The sequence below is a fragment of the Nerophis ophidion genome, linkage group LG02 (genome assembly GCF_033978795.1).
Source record: "Nerophis ophidion isolate RoL-2023_Sa linkage group LG02, RoL_Noph_v1.0, whole genome shotgun sequence".
Taxonomy (NCBI): Eukaryota; Metazoa; Chordata; class Actinopteri; order Syngnathiformes; family Syngnathidae; genus Nerophis; species Nerophis ophidion.
In genome coordinates this window covers 59,315,042-59,327,215 of record NC_084612.1, presented here as the reverse complement: position 1 = coordinate 59,327,215, position 12,174 = coordinate 59,315,042, and the positions used below count along the sequence as shown (strand labels likewise).

Below are 12,174 nucleotides of genomic sequence, written 5' to 3'. Positions count from 1 at the left end.
AATGCAACGGGTCCTTCAGACCCACAACCGCTGGCTGAGTAACAACAATCTGAACTTTGCACGGAAAATTTGTCTGCCAGTTTCTGCATCCCACAGGGATTCTTCTTTTGTGTTTCTGCACCTGCGGTTCCCACACTAGGTTGCAACATTGTTTGTCAACACTGTCTGCTCTCATTTTCTCGGACATTTGACCCTCTGATGTTCTGTGTGCCTACACTCTGTCCTCCTACTGTCTAAACCTGCAGTGTGTGTGTGCGCGCGCGTGTGTGTGTGTGTGTGTGTGTGTGTGTGTGTGTGTGTGTGTGTGTGTGTGTGTGGTACACACAACATCAATTTCCACGCTTCTATTAGCCCCGGGTGTAGTGGACCTGGACATCTTATATGCAGTAGAAATGTGTGGGGGAGTGTATGGTGTGTGGTCATTAAATATGTATTCAGATATATGTTCTTCACAGAAAATGAGCCAAAGTCAGTGAGTCTCAGTTTGAAAAATTAATTAATTGTATAATTTTTCTTTTAATACAAAATCAAAGCGGGTCCACAGACCCGAACACCACACAAGGGTGTAAAGGGCATGTCCGACCGGTAAGAGAGCACGGGGAAGACCCAGCACACGTTGGGACGACTATGTCTCCCAGCTGGCCTGGAAAAGCATCGGGATTCCCCGGCAGGGGCTGGACAGATTGGCTGGGGGGAGGGAAGTCTGGGCTTCTCTGCTTAGGCTGTTGTCCCCGGGACCCAAACTCAGATAAGCGGAAAAAGATGGGTGGATGTTTAAAAACGCAGATATCCGCGTTTTCAGACATCTCACATACCGTATTTCCTTGAATTGCCTCAGGGCATATAGTATGCGCCTGCCTTGAATTACTGCCGGGTCAAACTCGCTTCGCAAAATAATTAGCGCATGCTTAGTATTACCGCCTGGTCAAACTTGTGACGTCACGAGTGACACTTCCCCTGTCATTATTTTCAAAATGGAGGAGGCTGATTTCAATACAGGTAATTTAATATCGCATAAAGGGAAGAAGATTAAGAGCTATTCACTAGGATTTAAAGGCCTACTGAAACCCACTACTAACGACCACGCAGTCTGATAGTTTATATATCAATGATGAAATATTAACATTGCAACACATGCCAATACGGCCTTTTAGGTTTACTAAATTGCAAATTTAAATTTCCCGCGAGTTTCTTGTTGAAAATGTCACGGAATGATGACGCGTACGCACGACGTCACGGACTGTAAAGAAAATATTAGCGCTGCACCAAACACGGCTAAAAGTCGTCTCTGTTCATGGCGTAATTACACAGTATTTTGGACATCTGTGTTCCTGAATCTTTTGCAATTTGTTCATTGAATAATGGAGATTATAAAAAACAATGCTGTTGGTGGAAAGCAGCTGTGTTTGTTGTGAAGCTTTAACACAGAGCGGTGAAGCGAAGATGTTTTCTCTACGTCAACCAGCATGTTTTTGGATGGGGAAATTGTGATATATATCTTACCGAAGAAATCATTGGATTATTCGTCGTCCTGCAGCAACTGTCAAAAAAGGCAGCTGCGAGCTTGGCTCCTCGGCTTCTCTCTGAGACACTGCGTGCGTGTTCACCGCTGCCGTCCGACCTCGAGGTATGTCTTTACAATCTTTAAAATCTCACTAAAACACTATTGAAACAATAAGCAGCTAAGGGATCTTCCAGAATTATCCTAGTAAATGAGTCAAATTACATCTGAAACGCCCACACTGCCGCCGCCCGGAGCAGTCGCTTTTTTTTTTCTTCTAGTCCTTCACTATCAATATCCTAATTCACGAATCTTTCATCCTCGCTCAAATTAATGGGGAAATTGTCGCTTTCTCTGTCCGAATTGCTCTTACTGCTGGTGGCTCCCATTAAAAACAATGTGAATATGTGTGGAGCCCTGCAACTCGTGATGTCACGCGCACATACTTCCGGTAAAGGCAGGGCTTTTCTATTAGCGGCCAAAAGTTGCAAACTTTATCGTCGATGTTCTCTACTAAATCCTTTCAGCCAAAATATGGCAATATCGCGAAATGATCAAGTATGAAACATAGAATAGACCTGCTATTCCCGTGCGAATAAGAAAATCTCATTTCAGTAGGCCTTCAAGGTCCAAGCCTACATCACACTCAAATTTCTACTGCATGCCTTTGGTAAGTGCCGGAGTGAGAAGAGGTTTTAAAATAATTAGCGCATGCTAGAGATGCGCGGTTTGCAGTCTCACCCGCGTAGTCCGCGGATAAACCGCGGGTAGGGCGGGTGACATGACGAAAAAATTGATTTTAATTAGATTCGGGCGGGTGGCGGATGAACCATTCGGATATATATATATATATATATATATATATATATATATATATATATATATATATACACACACATAGTTCAGGGATCGGCAACCTTTACCACTTAAAGAGCCATTTAGACCCGCGTCACAAAGTAAAGAAGACAATAGGAGCCGCAAACATCCTCGCGAATATCCGCTGGTGGTCACCCTGATAACAAGAATAAGGGCGAGCTATGAAGTCATTGCCTTCGACGCCTTCTACAACATGTACAAACTGCTTGCCAGTCCAGCAACATGTTGTATGCAGCTTCCGCAGACACACGCACACGACTGCAAGGCATACTGGGTGATACAGAGTACACTGATGGTTGTGATATAAACACCATTAACACTTTTACCAATATGCACCACACTGTGAAGCCACACCAAACAAGAATGACAAACACATTTCGGGAGAACATCCTCACAGTAACACAACATCAACGCAACACAACAAATACCCAGAATCCTTTTCATCCATGAATATTCCTGACTATATTATACACTCCGCTAGCTCCAAACCCTGCCTTTGCCTAAGAGGAATGGGCTAAAATACCTGTAGATTGTTGCAAGAAGCTTGTGTCCGGTTATGTATCACATTTGAAGGATGTAATTACTGCTAAAGGGTGTTCTACTAAGTACTAAATATACGATTAACTAGGGGGTTGAATAATTTTGTCAATGAGGTATTAAGAAAAATGTCATTTTTTGGGTATTTTGTAAAATACAGTGTTACAATTTAAGTTGCATTTGTCTATTTGACATCTTTATTTGATATGATTAGAAACAAAATACGGAATAAATGTCCAACTTGCTAAAACACCAAAACTGTGTGGGGGTTGAATAATTTTGATCACAACTGTGTGGCAATATCACGAAATGATCAAGTATGACACATAGAATGGACCTGCTATTCCAGTTTAAATAAGAAAATCTAATTTCAATAGGCCTTTAAGGTCCAAGCTTACATCACACTCAATTTTTTACTGCATGCCTTTGGTAAGTGCCGGGGTGAGAAGAGGTTTTAAAATAATTAGCGCATGCTTACTTTTACCGCATGCTTTTGGTAAGCGCAGGAGTGAGACGAGGTTTTAAATTAATTAGCGCCCCAGCGGCAATTCAGGGAAATACGCTATCTGCCTTTTAAAGAAAAAAGGGTGAAGTTCCTCTGTAATTGTGGTATCAAATAAGTATCGAGAATATCGTGAAAATTCACGGGTATCGACTGCTGAAATCGTAGTATCGTGACAACCCCAAATCACGCAAAGGATACTCTTGGGATTAAACGACGACGTTCCAACCATTTATAGCCGGATCAATTAGTACCTTTACACAACATGACATCGGTGAGAACATACTGCAAATATTGTGCAACACGTTATGACCTCATTCCGTGTCAGGAAACGAGCTGGACTGTCTGTCCTAAAGACGTTATCTCGTCATCGTGCGTCCACGCCGGAAGCAACTTTGACGGCGCTCGTCTTGGCGAACATTCCAGTTCCAACAATTCCTCCTCGCACTCAGACATCGAAATAAAAAAAGTGGAAGCTAAAAAAGGAAACAAGAGCTCCCCTTCTAAAAAAAATACCAACAATTTCTCCTGACCGCCACGGAGGCTGGGGGTTGTTCGGTGGGGGGAGGAGAACATCACTCGCACGGAAAAAAAAAAAAGACACAGCCCAGCTTTCACACGCCCGAGCAAAGTTCCAGATAAATGTTACAACACGCCAACACCCGAATTCGTTAGTTTATTATGTCAAAATGCACCTGAGAGGTTAATTACCATGCAGCTTAGCTACAACTAGCCACATCCATGCTAAGCGAGCTAGCATCGTGGATGTTTCACAGGAAACTCGATGCGATTTTTGCAAGATATGTGCGCTTTATGTCCACAACGTAGCCGTGCAAAGCTGCATACTCAATACAAATGTCCATCCAAGTTACATATTGGGGGAAAAAACATTAAAATGTAGCAGAATTTCGATGGTTGAGTAAAGTTAGGTGTGATTGGCTCTTGCTTGACTGACACTAAATCAACCATTAAACGGCAAAAAGGTTGCGTTTAAATCGTTTCAGGGCGTTATGATGATGACATATACAAACATTTGGGCGTTTACAATGTGTATTAATCTGCCCCCCCCCCCCCTAAAAAAACACGAGGATGTCATGAAGAAGCAGGCAAAAACTGGAAAATGGTGGAGTAATGTTGAAAGGGGCATTGAGGTCATCAACACGGCAAAGAATAGGAAGGACAAGTGGGCCTAATCGAACTACTTTTAATAAACTTGAGGGTGCCGAGCTAACTTGGTTAGCCTCCTAGCTTGGCGGAAAACATGACATTAATGCTTGTTTACTGTCTTTAACCGTTCACATAACGTTGGGCGACACTCACCTAAAGATGCATAACAAACTTGCACAAGCGAGGCGAAGAAATAGAGTCCCTCGGAGTAGCCCAACATCAAACCAGTAGGCCCCTCCGTCGGCCTCGGCGTTTCCTGGATTGCCCGCCCCTAAAAGTAGCTCCCTCTCCAGGGGTGGCAAACAAACTTCTCGGCGTCTCCCAGAAATGCAGGGAAAGTTAAATCCCCCGTCGCCTTCAGGTGCACTACATCCATGGGGCGTCTCCGGTAGATTCCATGTGAAACGGTGGCGGATTTATTTAAAGGTGTAATGTATTAATGTGTGTTTATGTTTGGCTATAGTGCTGTGTATGGAACAGGGCTCTGCTTCTGTGTCGGATCTTTGCATTCGAGAGTCGCCCATCCCCCCCCCCCCCCCCCTTGCCGGCATCGACCGCGGGTCCAAGCGAAACTGACATACAACCACGCCATGGGGTTTCCCCAGCCACAGTGCAGGGGCTCTCTATTGGGCGGGGCTTGTGGCCTTTCTTCTGATTGGCTACTAGCGTGTCAGTCACTACGAACGCGTTCATCCGTGCGTATGATTGGCTGCGAGCGTCCGACGTCACCGGTTTTTCCCACCACCCGAGCCACAAAGGGGCGCGGCTTTGCTAGGAGGACAGGCGAGAAGAAGACGGTCTCCCATTACGGAGTTCACTGCTGTCGGCACATGTCAGGAGCGACTGTCGAAGGCTGGATAACTAACAGACGCTCTCGGGAAATTAAAGTCGTACTCAAACGGATTTCACTTTAATCTCCACCTTAGTGGGATTTATCACTTCCATTTTATCACGCGTCGTGTGTGCTTTGGAGTGAGCGCTAGATGCACAGGGTCTCCGGGGCCCATTTCCAGGGACACCAGAGTTAGCCCACGGGTCAGCCCCTCCTATCTGTACGTCAGGTGAATGTCCGATCGGAAATTTATTTTGCGTGGAACAATCCGTAATCGTGGGTGCTGTTTTCTCCCAGCCGCGGAGGAATGTACGGCTGTGTCTCGGTGGAATCCTTCCGCCAGTACATTTGAATAAGTACAGAACTTACTTCCTGCTAGTGTGGTATTGTCCCTAATAATTAACAACTGTGTCGAAATCGGTGTATTTTCCTGTTGGATTTCTACTAAGTATGCGGCGATTGACCAAATGTTGCACTCAACACGCCCTAAATGTGAGTGTGTGGCGAGGCTTTGTCACCATGTTGGTCACTGCCCTGATTCGTTTGCGCATGCGCAACTCCAACGCCCTGCTGTGCTGTTCGTTTGACCATTTTTGGGTCGGAGAATAAAAATACAAAAGTATGCGCTAAGTATTTCAATAACGAACGTCTCGGGTGTGTTAGTTTTTAATATTCAAAGTGTAGTTGGCGATGATTTAAGATTATCAGTTGCTACTTTTGCGGACCGTTATAATTACAAACTAGAATAATACATAATGTTGGATATAGAAAACATACAAACCCTTTTTTGAGTCAAAAATATTAAAGTTTGGTGATTTGGTGAAATTGCAAACAGCTAAATTGATGTACAAAGCAAATTATAACCTGCTACCAAAGAATGTACAACAATTCTTCTCAATTAAAGAGAAATATGACCTTAGAGGAAAATCTAATTTAAAACATTTGTATGCACGTACAACACTTAAAACATTTAGCATATCAGCATGTGGAATTAAATGATGGAATTGATTAAGTAAAGAAGTTAAATAATGTACTGATATGATCTAGTTTAAGAGAATGTTCAAATTAATAGTGCTTACAAAGAACAAAGAAGAAGAATTAAGAGAACACTTTCAAACTTATTGAAAATAAGATATCCTTCATCTTAGTATGTTAATAATGACTGAATTAAGTACATATTACAAAACTGTTGTGTTGCTCATTCACAGATGTCATTTTGCTATAAAGAAGGTCAGTGAATGAATGTATATATTTGTGGGCGCTCTGACGTGGGAAAGGGGTAGGATTAAATAACCTTTGCTTCTTCCTTTTCGGACATGTATTGTGTATTGTAAAATTATGAAATTGCCTGATGTATAATGTTGTAGGTATGTCATGTTCGAAATAAACTAAGAAAAGAAAGAAAGAAGAAAAACTGCCGTCAAGAAGAGTACCCAGTATTTGCATATAATTTTGGCGCATGCGCAAACGGATTAGGCAAAAGCTAGGCTGACTACATTCAGAAAAGTATTTAATCGTTTTGTTTTATTATTGCCCCATGTTGTTCATATAGTCGAATGTGTGCTTGGTGTTTTTGTCCGGATTGGTTAACATGTTGAATGCCGTGTTTGTGTGTAAATAAAGCTTTGAAGAAAACAAACTTGTCATCTGGTGTTTGTGCAAAGCCGAAAAACTAAATACCACCCGTCACTGCACGATCGGTCCACGCATGCACGAAGCCGGTGTTGTGCCGAATTCTGCACCCCCGCCGTAAAATGCACCCCCTGTCGGGAGCGCGCTTACGTCACTCGGTTGCATCACCCGTCTCGAAAAGTAGCTAAACTCGGCTAAAATCGGCTCTTTCGGCATAAAAATGTACATAACAAGGTGAATAATCCAAGTTGTCTTTACTTTGGATATATTAATGGATGGATTAATTGTGATTCTTCAATGATTTCGCCGCCATTGCCTTTAATGATTTCGTCGTCATTCAGGTGGGTACATCGCCTCTTTCGGCATAAAAAAGTACATTAACAAGGTGAAATAATCCAAGTTGTGTTTACTTTGGATATATTAATGGATGGATTAATTGTGAGCCTTTAATGATTTCGCCACCATTCAGATAAGGCGAAAACAATAACCATTTAATATAGGAATATTTGCTGTCCCGAAAATGTATTGAAGTATTGTATTAAAGAATATATACACCAAAGTAAGCCTCTATATGTACTTTTTTAGAGACATCAAGGAGAACGAATGTTTGCTGCTTCACTCGACGGGATCCAATACATGTATTTTAAAAATATGACATTTTCTTTAACTGTAAGAAGCTCATGGGTGGATGGATGAATACATTAATAAATGAATGCATCTGATACCTATCGTTGTTTTGATTTTAAGAATTTTCAAACTGAACATTCACAAATAACTTTACCAAAAGTACCCGAAATACCAGAGATGGAGTTATGGTGGGGGTGCATTTTCAGTGAAGAGTTGATTCCAGCTGCCTGAACATCTATCTATCTCTGGCTAGGATGGTCGTAGAGACATGAAACTCACCCTGGTAACTCATCCTTACCCCCTATGTATACTGTGAAAACCATGTGATGATTGGACCCCCACAGGCGGAGTTAGGGGGGGGTGCATTTTCAGGCAGCACCAATATCTCTGGCTAGGATGGCCGTAGAGACATGAAACTCACCCTGGTAACTCATCCTTACCCCCTATGTATACTGTGAAAACCATGTGATGATTGGACCCCCACAGGCGGAGTTAGGGGGGGGGTGCATTTTCAGGCAGCACCAACAGCCCACCTGCCGGAAAATGCATCCCCTAGCTATCTCTGGCTAGGATGGTCGTAGAGACATGAAACTCACCCTGGTAACTCATCCTTACCCCCTATGTATACTGTGAAAACCATGTGATGATTGGACCCCCACAGGCGGAGTTAGGGGGGGGTGCATTTTCAGGCAGCACCAATATCTCTGGCTAGGATGGTCGTAGAGACATGAAACTCACCCTGGTAACTCATCCTTACCCCATCTGTATACTGTGAAAACCATGTGATGATTGGACCCCCACAGGCGGAGTTAGGGGGGGGTGCATTTTCAGGCAGCACCAATATCTCTGGCTAGGATGGCCGTAGAGACATGAAACTCACCCTGGTAACTCATCCTTACCCCCTATGTATACTGTGAAAACCATGTGATGATTGGACCCCCACAGGCGGAGTTAGGGGGGGGTGCATTTTCAGGCAGCACCAACAGCCCACCTGCCGGAAAATGCATCCCCTAGCTATCTCTGGCTAGGATGGTCGTAGAGACATGAAACTCACCCTAGTAACTCATCCTTACCCCCTATGTATACTGTGAAAACCATGTGATGATTGGACCTCCACAGGCGGAGTTAGGGGGGGGGGTGCATTTTCAGGCAGCACCAATATCTCTGGCTAGGATGGTCGTAGAGACATGAAACTCACCCTGGTAACTCATCCTTACCCCCTATGTATACTGTGAAAACCATGTGATGATTGGACCTCCACAGGCGGAGTTAGGGGGGGGTGCATTTTCAGGCAGCACCAACAGCCCACCTGCCGGAAAATGCATCCCCTAGCTATCTCTGGCTAGGATGGTCGTAGAGACATGAAACTCACCCTAGTAACTCATCCTTACCCCATCTGTATACTGTGAAAACCATGTGATGATTGGACCTCCACAGGCGGAGTTAGGGGGGGGTGCATTTTCAGGCAGCACCAACAGCCCACCTGCTGGAAAATGCATGTTTTTCCCCTCTAAACTCTCTCCCTTTGTTTATAATGCCAATTTTTTGCTGGATTTAGTCTCTATAAACTCCAAGGAAAACAATACCCGGCTGGGGACAATTTTTGAAATCGGTCTCCAAATAAGGCATGCGGGCCGAAAGCGGCCCGCCGGCGTCCAAAATCCGTCACTCGCTTGCATCACTCGTCTCGAAAAGTGTCCAAACTCGGCTCGGAATTCGCCTCTTTCAGCATAAAAAAGTACATAAAAAGTTGGAATAATCCAAGTTTTCCTTACTTGTGAATGTTTAAAAATTGTGAGCCTTTAATGAGTTTGCCGTCATTCAAGTGCCTTTAATGATTTCGCCGTCTTAAAATTAAATGTTTTTCAATTTTAAGTTATTTACTGAATTTGGATGAGCCTATAGGGCTTTGCACTTTGTTTATTATATATAGGTTTTTTTTTGTATTCTATTTTAGTTACTTTGAATTTACAACTTCCTGGCGCTGTTTTGTTCTGTTTTTAATTTAATGGCCCAACTTTTCTGCCTCTTCTCCTCCGTCCTCCTCCTCACCTTAGATCCGCTGTGACATCTGTGACAGGTGGTTTCACCACGAGTGTGTCCTGAGGCCAGATCTTGATGGGGATTACCTGTGCCCTGCATGTGTATGATGATTGCCTTTGTGTTCACTTCATTTGACGTTTGACTTTGTGTTCACTTCATTTGTGTGACTTTGTGTTCACTTCATTTGTGTGACTTTGTGTTCACTTCATTTGACGTTTGACTTTGAATATTTTATATATAAATTATTTAACTATGTGTGGATTTTGTTAGACTTAAACTTAGACAAACTTTAATGATCCACAAGGGAAATTGTTATTTGTTTGTATCAAAAAAAAATTGCATTATATCTTGTTTGATAAGAAATTATATTTCTTCTCCTCTGATCTGACAAAAAATATTTAATTACAAGACTGGTTTCAGATTATATTAAAGTAATACCGATGTATTTATTATGTTTATAATATATAGCGCTCACAGAGAAGTGGGACCCAACATTCATTCACACCTGGTGGTGGTAAGCTACATATGTAGCCACAGCTGCCCTGGGGTAGACTGACGGAAGCGTGGCTGCCAGTTTGTGCCTACGCCCCCTCCGACCACCACCAATCATACATTCATCATTCATTCACCAGTGTGAGCGGCACCGGGGGCAAGGGGGAAGTGTCCTGCCCAAGGCAGTGATTTTTTTGGGATGTCAATAGGTGGGAAGCGAACCTGAAACTCTCAGGTTTCTGGCCGGCCGCTCTACCCACTACGCCATGCCGCACCTATATATATATGTATATATTACACACACACACACACACACATTGTTGTATATATACATATAAATATGTATATATATATATGTATACATATATATATATATCACGATGTGTGTGTAGTATATATAGATATAGATATATATGTATATCTATATATATATATATATATATATATATATATATATATATATATATACTGTATATTACCAAATAAACGCCTCTTCCTAATAATAGCCCATGTATAGCGATACACCACAACTGACTGGAAGTGGGGGAAAAGCTGGGAAAGTAGGCAAAAGTCCTCAAAGTTTTAAAAAATCAATCACACAAGTCCCGCAGCTGGCCACCCGAGTCAAGGGATGCCCAGCATGTCCATTGCGCACACCGCAAAGTCACACTGGAAGTGGGGGGGAAAGTTGGGAAAGTAGGCAAAAGTCCTCAAAATGTTCAAAAATCTTACCTGGGATGGATTCCCACAAGTCCCCCATGTCCCAAAAATTCAAAAAATGAATAAAAATCCAGGGGCCGGATTTTAGACGCCGGAGGGCCGCTTTCGGCCCGCATGCCTTAGTTTGGAGACCGATTTCAAAAATTGTCCCCAGCCGGGTATTGTTTTCCTTGGAGTTTATAGAGACTAAATCCAGCAAAAAATTGGCATTATAAACAAAGGGAGAGAGTTTAGAGGGGAAAAACATGCATTTTCCAGCAGGTGGGCTGTTGGTGCTGCCTGAAAATGCACCCCCCCCTAACTCCGCCTGTGGAGGTCCAATCATCACATGGTTTTCACAGTATACATAGGGGGTAAGGATGAGTTACCAGGGTGAGTTTCATGTCTCTACGACCATCCTAGCCAGAGATATTGGTGCTGCCTGAAAATGCACCCCCCCCTAACTCCGCCTGTGGAGGTCCAATCATCACATGGTTTTCACAGTATACATAGGGGGTAAGGATGAGTTACTAGGGTGAGTTTCATGTCTCTACGACCATCCTAGCCAGAGATAGCTAGGGGATGCATTTTCCGGCAGGTGGGCTGTTGGTGCTGCCTGAAAATGCACCCCCCCCCTAACTCCGCCTGTGGGGGTCCAATCATCACATGGTTTTCACAGTATACATAGGGGGTAAGGATGAGTTACCAGGGTGAGTTTCATGTCTCTACGGCCATCCTAGCCAGAGATATTGGTGCTGCCTGAAAATGCACCCCCCCCTAACTCCGCCTGTGGGGGTCCAATCATCACATGGTTTTCACAGTATACATAGGGGGTAAGGATGAGTTACCAGGGTGAGTTTCATGTCTCTACGACCATCCTAGCCAGAGATAGATAGATGTTCAGGCAGCTGGAATCAACTCTTCACTGAAAATGCACCCCCACCATAACTCCATCTCTGGTATTTCGGGTACTTTTGGTAAAGTTATTTGTGAATGTTCAGTTTGAAAATTCTTAAAATCAAAACAACGATAGGTATCAGATGCATTCATTTATTAATGTATTCATCCATCCACCCATGAGCTTCTTACAGTTAAAGAAAATGTCATATTTTTAAAATACATGTATTGGATCCCGTCGAGTGAAGCAGCAAACATTCGTTCTCCTTGATGTCTCTAAAAAAGTACATATAGAGGCTTACTTTGGTGTATATATTCTTTAATACAATACTTCAATACATTTTCGGGACAGCAAATATTCCTATATTA

The 12,174-nt window shown here is 43.0% G+C and overlaps 1 protein-coding gene and 1 long non-coding RNA gene across 6 annotated transcripts in view; one reads left to right on the top strand and one right to left on the bottom strand.

Moving 5' to 3' along the window:
• Window positions 1–5,126, bottom strand: part of setd5 (SET domain containing 5) — a 134,604-nt gene extending 129,478 nt beyond the window's left edge. For all 5 annotated transcript variants that reach the window (XM_061887409.1, XM_061887448.1, XM_061887433.1 and 2 more), the window contains exon 1: window positions 4,737–5,126. The gene's annotated coding sequence lies outside the window, so the exon portion shown is untranslated. The remainder of the gene's footprint in view (window positions 1–4,736) is intronic.
• A 227-nt stretch (window positions 5,127–5,353) lies between these two features.
• On the top strand, window positions 5,354–10,100 carry LOC133543033 (uncharacterized). Its single transcript, XR_009804285.1, has 2 exons — window positions 5,354–7,388; window positions 9,732–10,100. It is a non-coding gene; the product is annotated as an uncharacterized LOC133543033 (long non-coding RNA).
• The last annotated feature ends 2,074 nt before the right edge of the window (window positions 10,101–12,174 follow it).